Source organism: Trachurus trachurus (genome assembly GCF_905171665.1).
Source record: "Trachurus trachurus genome assembly, chromosome: 1".
NCBI lineage: Eukaryota > Metazoa > Chordata > Actinopteri > Carangiformes > Carangidae > Trachurus > Trachurus trachurus.
In genome coordinates, this window is record NC_139891.1 from 17663799 (window position 1) to 17676612 (window position 12814).

The window sequence follows — 12814 nt, forward strand, 5'->3', positions numbered from 1 at the left end:
AATCAATCAGCAGTGACAGGAAGAAACCAACAGGGGATATACAGTATTATTAGTAGGCCTATAATATCAAACCTGCAACTTTTAGTTTAGGAAGAACATGATCTGAATTGAATTTTAATATAATTATGAAAATATAGTAATATTAATATGACAATAATGCAATGATATTGTAATAGTATAATGTTGTAACTTTTGGATTTCCTCAGGTGGACATGGCACATGAACGAGTTGCCCGCTCAAACTCTGGCTCTGGCTCCAATGAGGTTAAAGTTGTCTCTCTGTCCTAGAAATTAAACATTCAACACAGATGACTGTCTGTCACTGTCAAATCTTCTGCTCTTTAATTGACTCTGAATGTTTCTGATTTTCTTGAAGGGTTCCACGGCCACAACGTCCACCTTATCTACACAACAGTTGCTGCAGCTGCTCCTTGCCCTTTTACAGCAACCTGTCACCGCTGCACCAGCTGCTGCAGGTTAAAGCAGCAATTCAACCAGAGATGAACCAGTAAATGAGAAATTGAAATCAATGCAATTTTTGTCTGTTCCCACAATGATCTTTCCTGTTCAAGGAAACATGGGTAAACATCACTTTACTATGTGTATCATCTGCTGAATAAAAATCAATTGAACCAACATGGACTTCATATGTTGTGAATTCATATTTCTTGAAATACAGTTTCATAAACATGAATGAAACCACTTTAAGTTAATTGAATTAGCCGCATACAGATCATTAATAACTAGTTCACGAAACAGTAGCCTACTATGTGTTTAGCTATACACACATGGTCATTGCCATACACCAACATGATCTTATGCATATAAGTCTTATTTAAAATAAGTGCAGTTTTTTCTGTTCAATTTCGTCTGTCTATTGTCAAATCATTGTATACATGTCAACTAACGGGGTAAAGTCAAGACCTCACTTTATAATAGAGGAAAACCCAACAGCTCCCACCAAGGAAATTAGCATTTTTAGGATTATTATGAATTTAATGTCATTTATATAGATGGCTGATGGTGAAAGATGATGAATTCAAGTTCAAGGTCAAGGTCAAGGTCACGTTTATTTATAGAGCACCTTATAAACAACCTAGGTTGACCATGGTGCTTTACATAAAATGAATAAAAATCACATACACTGGTACATAGTAATAACATGGCTCAGATAATGACTAGATAGCCTGCCCTGAACACCAATATTACAAATAGTCTACACAATGTCCCACTGACAAATCTAAAATGAACTTTACAGCTAAATGTGCAATTCAAAATTGAATTTGCCAAGATTATTAACTGCTTCTTATCAATGTATCACATTTCACTGTGTTAGTAATACACAGCCATGTTTTTAATGAAAATAACCTAACCCACCATAAATTATCAATGCAAACATTTCACAACATTGAGTTTGAAGCGATGCTCACGAAGATGCAAGCAAAGTAAAAGTGCCATCAGTGAGTATGAAGCTGATGTTTGACAGTTGTATTGTATCACTGATGCCCTAAAATGACAGTTTAATTAAGATGTATACAAATATTTCTAATAAATGTGACAGAGAGCATTATAAAGTCCAGATTCTTGATTAAGATTTTGTCCTTGATTCAACTGTGCAATTATTGCTTTCTAAGCGTGCATGAGGAACTCAAAGTTGTTCCAGTTCAGTGAGCACCACTTCACCCTCTCTCAACAGCAATAAAATGTCTTGCACCAACAGTGGATGACATACTTTTAAGATAAACCCCCCTATACAACACCACAACCAATTTATTTTACTTTTTATACTTAAATCTGTATTGACATTACTTTTGACTTTTTTTTATCAAGCAGTGGCTTAGTTTGTAAATGTGTCTGGTTGGCAGTAAGTGACAATGAATTTTTTTTTTTTTTAAATGTACGTTGAAAATATCCTCTGATCATTGCATTCATTTTCTGCATGTACTCTACTGAGTGACTTCAACCAGAATTGCCACCAGTTTCCTAAATTGAGGAAGCAGACAGAGGTGCATGCTTCACTGGGTGTTGCCTGTTTCCAGCCTACGCCACTAAGTTACTCGATTTGTAATCATAAGCCTGAGTAGGCTTACTATTTCAGCTTGGCATCTGGTCACCAATGTATCAAGGTGGATGATTTCCCAATGATTGCAAATTCTCAATGACAATGTGCTTTTTTATCTACATGACACATCATCTTCTCCTGAAGGTGTATATAAGAGAAGCTGCATCCAGAACAACATTACAATAACCTCTTCACCCATCTGCAGGACAGTCCGCTACAGCTGATAAGCCTTGACTGTAATTATATTATTATAAACTTATGATAACTTAATTTCTGTTTTCTGATAGTGAAGAATAGTGATCTTAGTGTTTTAATTGATAATTTGGACAAATTGTCCCTAAATCTTCTTGTTCTTATTGTTTTCAACAGGTGTGATCACCATGCTGAAGGTAGCTCTTGTGCTTGGATGCCTCCTGAGCCTCATTCTGGCCAATCCTGTGAGTTGAACATCCCTATGTTCAATATCAGTTAATGAAATAATATAACAGTGTGACTATAAATGTGTCTCAGGCAATAGAGCAGGTTGTCAGAAAAAGATACTCTGAATCAAGCTGTAATATAATATAGTGTTGTTTCAACCTGTGGATTTTCCTCAGGTGGACATGGCTCATGAACGAGTTGCTCGCTCAAACTCTGGCTCTGGCTCCAATGAGGTGAGAGTCGTCTCTCCAGAAATCAAACATTCAGCTCAGACTGTCTGTCACTGTCAAATCTTCTGCTCCTTAACTGACTCTGAATGTTTCTGATTTTCTTGAAGGCTTCCACGACCACGACAACGTCTAACTTATCTACACAACAGCTCTTGCAGCTGATTCTAGCTCTCATCCAGCTACGTCAACCTGTCACCGCTGCACCAGCTGCTGCAGGTTAAAGCAGCAATTCAACCAGAGATGAACCAGTAAATGAAAAATTGAAATCAATGCAATTTTTGTCTGTTCCCACAATGACCTTTCCTGTTCAAGGAAACATGTGGGTGAATATCACTTTACGATGTGTATCATCTGCTGAATAAAAATCAATTGAACCAACATGGACTTCATATGTTGTGAATTCATATTTCTTGAAATACAGTTTCACATAAATGAAACCATTTTAAGTTAATTGAATTAGCGGCATACAGATCATTAATATCTTGTTCATGAAACAGTAGCCTACTATGTGTTTTGCTATACACACATGGTCATTTGCCATACACCAACATGATCCTATGCATATAAGTTTTATTTAAAAATGACTGCAGTATATACTTTCTGTTCAATTTTGTCTGTCTATTGTCAACTAACAGGGTAAAGTCAAGACCTCACTTTATAATAGAGGAAAACCCAACAGCTCCCACCAAGAAAATTAGCATTTTTAGGATTATTATGAATTTAATGTCATTTATACAGATAGCTGATGGTGAAAGATGATGAATTCAAGGTCAAGGTCAAGGTCAGGGTCACGTTTATTTATAGAGCACATTATAAACAACCTAGGTTGACTAGATAGCCTGCCCTGAACACCAATATCACAAATATTCTACAAAATGTCCCACTGACAAATCTAAACTGAACTTTACAGCTAAATGTGCAATTCAAAGTTGAATTTGCCAAGATTATTTACTGCTTCTGTCTTATCAATGCATCACATTTCACTCTATTAGTAATACACAGCCATGTCTTTAATGAAAATAACCTAACCCACCATAAATTATCAATGCAAACAACATTGAGTTTGAAGCAATGCTAACAAAGATGCAAGCAAAGTAAAAAATGACAGTGAGTATGAAGCTGATGTTTGACAGTTGTATTGTATCACTGATGCCCTAAAATGACAGTTTAATTCAGATGTATACAAATATTTCTAATAAACATGTGGCAGAGAGCATTATAAAGTCCTGATTCTTCGTTTTGTGAGACCAAACCTATATGTCCTTGATTAAATCATGCAATTATTGCTTTCTAAGCATGCACAAGGAACTTAAAGTTGTTCCAGTTCAGTGGGCACCACTTCACCATCTCTCAACAGCAATAACATTACCTCAATGTCTCGCACCAACTGAATGACACAATTTTAAGAAAAACCTCCCTATACAACACCACAACCAATTTATTTTACTTTTTATAGTATATTGACACTACTTTTGACTTTAAAATATTTTTTTTTCAAGCAGTGGCTTACTTTTTAAATGTATCTGGGTAGCAGTAAGTGATAATAAAATAAGTTTTTTTAAAACGTATGTTGAAAATATCTTCTGATCATTGCATTCGCTTTCTGCATGTACTCTACTGAGTGACTTCATCCAGAATCGCCACCAGTTTCCTAAATTGAGGAAGCAGACAGAGGTGCATGCTATGGGTGTTGCCTGTTACCAGCCTACGCCACTAAGTTACTCGTTTTGTAATCATAAGCCTGAGTAGGCTTACTATTTCAGCTTGGCATCTGGTCACCAATGTATCAAGGTATTTCCAAATGATTGCAAATTCTCAATGACAATGTGCTTTTTTATCTACATGACACATCATCAGCTCCTGGAGCTGTATATAAGAGAAGCTGCATCCAGAACAACATTACAATAACCTCTTCACCCATCTGCAAGACAGTCTGCTACAGCTGAGAACTTGACTGTAATTATATTATTATAAACTTATAATGATAACTTAATTTCTGTTTTCTGATAGTGATCATAGTGTTTTAATTGATCATTTGGACAAAATGTCCCTAAATCTTCTTGTTCTTATTGTTTTCAACAGGTGTGATCACCATGCTGAAGGTAGCTCTTGTGCTTGGATGCCTCCTGAGCCTCATTCTGGCCAATCCTGTGAGTTGAACATCCATATGTTCAATATCAGTTAATGAAATAATATAACGGTACTATAATTGTGTCTCAGGCAATAGAGCAGGTTGTCGTAAAAAGATACTCTGAATCAAGTTGTAATATACTGTAATATAGTGTTGTTTCAACCTTTGGATTTTCCTCAGGTGGACATGGCTCATGAACGAGTTGCCCGCTCAAACTCTGGCTCTGGCTCCAATGAGGTGAGAGTCGTCTCTCCAGAAATCAAACATTCAGCTCAGACTGTCTGTCACTGTCAAATCTTCTGCTCCTTAACTGACTCTGAATGTTTCTGATTTTCTTGAAGGCTTCCACGACCACGACGACGTCTAACTTATCTACACAACAGTTGCTGCAGCTGATTCTAGCTCTCATCCAGCTACGTCAACCTGTCACCGCTGCACCAGCTGCTGCAGGTTAAAGCAGCAATTCAACCAGAGATGAAACAATAAATGAAAAATTGTTCCTTTAATCTTTCCAGTTGAAGGAAACATGTGGATCAATATCACTTACTCTCTGTTTTATCTGCTGAATAAAAATCTACAATAGAAGAAATCTGGGCTGAATATGTTTTTTCTTAAATATCCAGTTTCATAAACATAATTATAATAAATAATGGTGTGTTTTGCTATATTGTTATTCATGAGGTGTTCACAACTGACTCTCAACTTATAGGTGCAAACAATGGAGCTATGGTAGTTCGAAAGCCACATGATATGTGTCTGAAAAGAGGGACCTGAGGTTAGGTTTTGCTTTTTGCTTTTTCTCGTGAATATTATTAAACAGATAGATTTCCGATAATATTATAACCAAGAGCTTTGTAGCTTCAGGCTTCCTGGATCTACATATTGCTCACATACAAAACACAAATAGTATGCATATTTAGAAAACATCTTAATCAACATCACACCAAATGCACTGCAAGAAATAAAAAACTGGGTTGGACTCGAACTGCTGCGGTCAGGATTGTGTCTTCCTGTGGTTTAAAATCCCCAAATTTGTTTTAACACCAACAAATCCATCGGTGTGAAATAGTGAGTGGCCAGGAACAAACAAACCACCTCCCCCTGACCTACATCGCACATCAACTGTGAAGGAACAAGTCATGACCATCACCTTGGAAATCATCAAAAACTTGCTAGGACTTCTAAGACTGCTATGTCTTTCTTGCGGGTGAATGTGTTGAAATTGATCGTGGAGCTTTTGTGTTCAGTTTGTTTTTCTTTAGTTTTTAAACCTGTGGACCTGAGTTATACAATAAAAGTGTACAGTTACACAAGATACTGTTTGGAGGGTTAGACCACGAAATATTGACTCATTTCCACCTTGTCTTTAATCTCCAATCAGTTTAATCCTTGTTACTAATACAGGTGGGTGTTTTCTGTGCTTGAACATTGAGCAACAGCATGAAGAGCTTTAGCCAGAAATTATGCAGTTTTAGGCAGCAGTGGAAAAAATGCTGTGAAGTAGGAATGCTTTAAAAATATATAAAAAATAAAGGGTGGTCACAGCAAATATTGATTTCTCTTCCGTTTATTCACTGCATTTTGTTAATTGATTAAACTAAATTATTAACACTTCCATTTTTGAGAGCATTCTTATAGTTTACAGCATTTTTTGTTTTACACCTGCCTAAAACTGCCTAAAACTTTTGCACAATACTTCAACTTCATTTATGTCTGTAAAGGGCAATTAGTTGTGTAACAAGACAAGAAGAGACAGACACAGTTACACATATTCCAGTCAACAACAAGGATGATGAATGACATTGAATGCAATGAATACAATAAATGCAATTAAATATAAAAGATAACACTACATGCTTAAGGGTTTATCTCCTCCCCTGGCAGAGCTGTATACATAATTTTTCTTTTGAATATGAAAATAATACAGTGACCTCAATGTGCTAAAACAGATGAGAAACAGATATCAGTGTCTGATTAAAAACTGAAAAATGAGGGGTGCTCGAGTGGTTAAAGGAGCATTATCGCAAATACAGCAGTAATAGCATAAAATAAGCTGAAATATGCAAAAAGATGGGTCGGGGGGAGCCATAACTAAATTTACAAAAAAAATCGCCAACAGTGTAGTGTCCATGGGGCAAATGCAGCATTTGTCTTTGTTATGATCCAAGCCGGCCCGGCGCTTGCTGCGTTCAATTGCACTCGGAACTCGCAAATCCGACCTCCGAACCGGAAAAATGCAACAGTAAATAGTAATGTAGCAGTGTTAGGCTGCTTACAGTCACTGAATCGGTCGGTAGAACACTTTGTCTCCACGTCCCGTGTCTTTCTTCAGCTGTCCTCTCAGCGTTATTAAGGAGGAGGAAGTTGCAGTTGCTGTTGTTGTCGTTGTTGTGGTTGTGTGTGACGTAGAGCTGCCGCTTCCACTAGCGAGTTTTCTTTTTCCCGCGATTGCACGTTCATTCAGCCTGGTGAGGGAGGAGGAGGGGGGAGGAGGGAGGAGGAGGAGGGGGGGGGGGGACTAAACGAGGCTGCTCTCTCTCTCTGACAGCTGCCCACTTGTTTATATCTGATAAGCTCCGCCTGGCTCCATCTAGTGGCCGAATTAAGAATTTGGATTTGCGATAATGCTCCTTTAAGACTTAAGAGCATATCCTGTGTTCGCAATGATCAAGTATATCCTGAGGTCAAATTGTTTATATAATGCTTATTCATTTACAAATTTTAATTTTGTCCACAGAACATCAGGGCATGACTTATAAGTAAATGTCAAAACAGCTTTAATTTCACTTCAGCCCCATACAATTGATTTGAAATAAGAAAGCTTACTGAATTATTGTATTTCTATTTTATTTTCCCTCAAATAACATATACAACTGTGGAAAATGATAATGCTCTTAGGGAAGTAACATTTACATTTTCATTTCTTTCAGAAACTGTGTTGTTTTTATATGTCTAAATAAGTATGCATGTTGTGTTAAGGTCGGACATGAGTTAAACATGAACTGCATGTTTCTACTGTATGTTTCAGTCCTTCAGGTCACAACAGTTTGTATGGTGTTTAATTAGTCGTGCATGTAAAAACAGTGCACATACTACGTTAGGCAATAATAATGTCTAGGAGAAAGGACTGACTAAAGCATGAAATATTTCACCTTAACAAATACTTAATACTTTAATAATGTTGATGCATTGTACTATGCTGTAATAATCTCAACAATCACTTCTGTGTGCTCAAAGCCGGTATCGGTCTCCACACCTCTGCCCACCATTGGGAAATAAAAGCTTTTTAAATCTCTACAGTCACATCTCTGTGTCTAGATGACACGTGCAACAGGTCATTAGATGCAATGACTGCTGTAGAGGACATACACGAGGTCCACCATGGGTAAACAAGAAGATTACAGTCTTTTGAAAAGATTGGGCAAGTATTATTTTGCAGGAGGAAACATAGCTCCAGGCAACAGATATTACAGTTTTGCAAGTAAGATGTGCTTGAGCAACAGTACATCAGTCTTCCCTGAATTTAACAAATATTTGAAAATCTTTATAATTGTATTGTGTTATAACATGTTGATTCTCTGCAGATTATTCAGAATTCAAATAATCATCCGTGTGCATGTGTGTGTGTCTGTTTCTGTGTGTGTGTGGGTACAAACTGGGGTTACTCTACTTAATGACTATCAGGATTATAAACAGGCTGTGAACCTTAATGTTACAAAAACACAACACTGGTTGTGTAACTGAATTGTGTTCACGCCTATTTAGGTTTTGTGTCCGGAGGCTGCCAGGAGACCGACCACGTCTGAGATTAAGTAACGCACCTTTAAAGTGTGAGACCAGCGTGTGCTGTTTTAAAAGCTAATGGAGTTTCATAAAGGTACCAGCGGGAAGGTAGAGAACAGACGCCTGCTATTTAATTCTGTTCAATAAGCCGTGTACACTCACACTCTGCAGTTGCACGCAGGCAGCGACAACTTTCAAGGGATTTGAATTGCTCCTTGAATTGCAAGATGAAATTTTTTCCTTTATTGATTTTCTACTTGATCCATTCCCCTCTGGCAGTAAGTACAAAAAACCTGTGCTTTTCATGTTGTAATTCCTGTGACTTATAACTGATTTTCAGCTAATTCAAAAAAAGAAAAAAAAGAAATGTATTCTATTTGATTAGATTTATTTATTTATCTATTTATTTTTGCAGAATTGTCATCACTCTAGCAGTGAGTCTGACAGTGATGAGGTAAGAATTAAATTGATCCTATTGGTAGTGAGCATGTAACAAAACATATATGTTAATATAAGTTTTAATATTCTATTGTGTTTATTGCTGTAGGGGGGGCATCGCTGGCCCAAACCACTTCCCCCCTGGTTCACCCTCCTGTTTTCTGCTCTGTGTCCACGGCCACCACCTGCTACTGTCCCACCTCCACCTCCCTCGACACCAAATCCACCCACAACTACAGTTACAGGCCCCCAGACCACAGTCATTACTACAACTGAGGCAAGAGGAGACAGTGGGTGAACTGTGCTGATCTGAGAGAGTGAATAGCTGATTTTACTTTCATTTTCAATCAACAGAAAGGTTACTCACTGATAAAGAAATGTTTTTGTTTTTGTTTTTTGCATTTATATACTGTATGAAAAGGTAATTTGTGCTTCCTTTGATGCCATGTTTGAAACAGATTTCACAGACTTTAAAAAATATATATATACATACCTGCAATTGCTTCCACATTTCACTGTCGGTTGAGCAACACAATCTCAGTTATCTCTTTTATGACTATCACTTTTCATATCATTTCAACCATTTCAATCAGTCATCTCATGTCATGCAATCAATCCAAAAATGTAAAAAAAAAAATTAAAAAAAATAAAGTTTAATTACGATTTGTAAGATATAGTAGTAGAGACAGGTATTAGGTCGGGGTGCAATTATGAGTTTTGCAGGACGTTGGTGTTGGCGACAGCTGTGTGAAGATGCTGATGACACACCACTGTAATATCCACTCACTGTGTGCACTCATCACCCTGCCAGGATCAACACGGCTTAAGAAAGGGATGAGTGCTGATCCTGTAAATACCCAACTCTCTGCTTCATCAGTGAAGTCTGCTGCTCCACTATTCTTTTTTTTTAATCATGACTCAGCCTTTTTCCTATACACTGCTCTGTCTACTCTTTAATTTCCAGAGTTTTTGACAAAAATATGATGAGAGTGTTCAGATGTTCAGTAATATATCACACTTATATATCATACTTCTTCAATATGTTATATTTGTGCCCTAACAGGGTTTTGCACAGCTACTGATTATGAATGTAATCAAGTTTGTTTTTCCATTTTAACTTTGTTGAATAATGTCAGACAACAGAGACGTGGATGGTTTATGAATTCTGCACTGAATAATGTTTTTCAATTTGTGTGGTTGATATCAAGAGTGTGAGGGTTTTGAAAAATAAACTTAAATTTTAAACAAGTTGCTTGTGGAGGTGATATTTTTGTCATAAAATGTAAATGCATAATGGATCTTGGTGTTCAGCCATTACATCAGTCATCAATGTCGTGCTTTCCTACAAAAACATTATGGCAGAATTATTCATATGTTATAGAATACAATGAGTGGATGCACCTGCGTATGGACATTATATACATGTGAGCTGATAAGTCTTTTGAACCAATGTTGTTTCATCACTCACATCAGGTTAAATGTTCATTAACTGCAATAAAAAAGCAGGGAGGGACATTGTGAAATATTTCATGCCATGTAACATCTTGAGCACAGTGTGTGAATGTGTTGCGATCTCTAAACAAAACACAACTCCGCCCACACCATGTACATCTTTCCCAGAATGAGGAAATAAATTAGCTCAACAAAATGCTTCTTTATAAAAGAAAAATATATATTTATATAACACACAGCATAAAGACACATGCGTAGCTGAGCATTTGTGATGTGTTTGTGAAATTATCCTTTATGTTATCCTTTACGTCCTGCAGCATGTGTGTTTTATTATTAAGGTTCATGCCTTAACCGAAATTTATATTAACTGAATGTCTAACTTTTTACAGGTTTTAGTAGCATTAACAATGGTTATTTTAAGTGCTTTTCTAATGCACACCTGATTTTGAGGAAGGGAAATCAAGTAAGAGAATTTTTTTTTCAATTTTTACAGATGTGCTTCAGTCAAGGACCCTAGCTGTCATTTGATTGGCTTATCTAAAATAACATATTACTGAACTAAATGATCTTTTGTATTATTTGAAGTTGTGAATTTGATACCTGAGGACGACATTACAGTATGTGACCAAAACACTCTTTTCTCCCATTTCCTTATTCATCTTTTTTTCTCCTCTCATTTCAGTTGCACATTACACACATTTGGTTTGACCATAATTACAAGACTGTGTCTCTTGACACATCAGCCGCACCCGAAGGTGATGAGACGAACAGGAAACCCACAAGTCCTCAGTCCTTGTGTGTTTGCTTATCCATTTCTGTTGAGACATTACAGCATCGCAACTCAAGGAAAACAAGCAGTTTGGAGCTTCCAGTGGATTTTCTTTGGTTTCTACCTCACTGCTTCATTCACATGGAAAGATTGGGTTAAATAAGTCTTTTTTTCTGTCATGTGATTGGTCGTTTGAGTCTGTGAGTTGCACATAAGTCAATGCTCCCCTCCACACATTTTCATTGAATTTTGCTCTAAGCAGAGACTCTTGGACAGCTTCCATAGACTCCATTGGGACAAATTCAAAACAATATTGATTTTGTTTAGTTTCTGGAAATGATTACTGTGGCCCTGTTGTCATGTTTCACCATAATAGTGTCTGCAGCACCAGTAAGTACAGTACACTCAGTCACAGTTATGACTTTATGTATTTTTCATAGCAACATTTGTTACTTGTTGATATTACTTTGATGTTTTCAGGTGACGCAAAGAGCCCAACCTGGTGAAGCCACAAACCAGAACCCTGAGCTTCAGACTCAAGTGCCACTTTCCCCGCAAGTGGTTCAACCACAGGCTGGCGTCCTTCAGCAGGGTGGCCCCCAGCTACATCCTTCACTGCAACACTACACCTGGCCTCCGTTTGGGAACAGTCTGATGATCGTACCCCTACAGCCGAGCGTCCATGGAGCTCAACCTGCCCTCCAGCCGGCACTCTCACAGCAGCCTCTGGTATAGGACCTGAGCCAAATAAAACATTGTATGGAGAGAAAATGCAACACTTTTTCCCCTAATTTCTGGCTGATTTTACGTTGTGTTGCTGTTTTTAGGTGGTCCCTCCTTATGGATACTTCCCTCTGTTTTCATCACCATACAGAAATCAGCTGGTAATATATTATTAAGGAACACACGGTCTATGTTTTGTGAGACAGAGCTTTGTTCTATACAGCGCAGACAGTTGAAACACAAATATTTTCCAACCACAGTCGAGCTGACAGCTGTCACCTGGGGGGTCTTTAACATATTTCTATAGTACAGTGCAGGATCATTTCCCCCCTCCTTACTTGTGCTGTCAACATGTACGTATATGAAAACTGAAACAACCTGAAACTATTTCGTAACAGACAGTGTTGTGGAAATAAAGACTCTGTAGTTTTCCTGACAGTTGATTTACAACTCTCAGATGGAAACCTAGATGCTGTTATGTTTTGCACGTGATTTTCCACCACAGGTGATGTTGTAATCCTGATCTCTTGTTTTGAGTATAGAGGATTTAAATTGAAGTATTGTCTGCTCTCTCAGTGCAAAAATTTAAAAGGTAAAAGCTCTGTTTCTCTCCACCAGTTCTCCCCCTATGGATTCCCAAGGATTCTTGAAGCACCTCTCTCCCAACCCACAGCTAATCTCCCTCCCAACAGCCCAGTCTTACCTGCAGAGACGCTCTCTGTAGCTGCTCCTTCGGGAGATGTCCCTCAGCCCATTCAGCAACAGCAGGTGTCTGGTTTGCCTTCATAAAGTCTGACAGCAGAAATC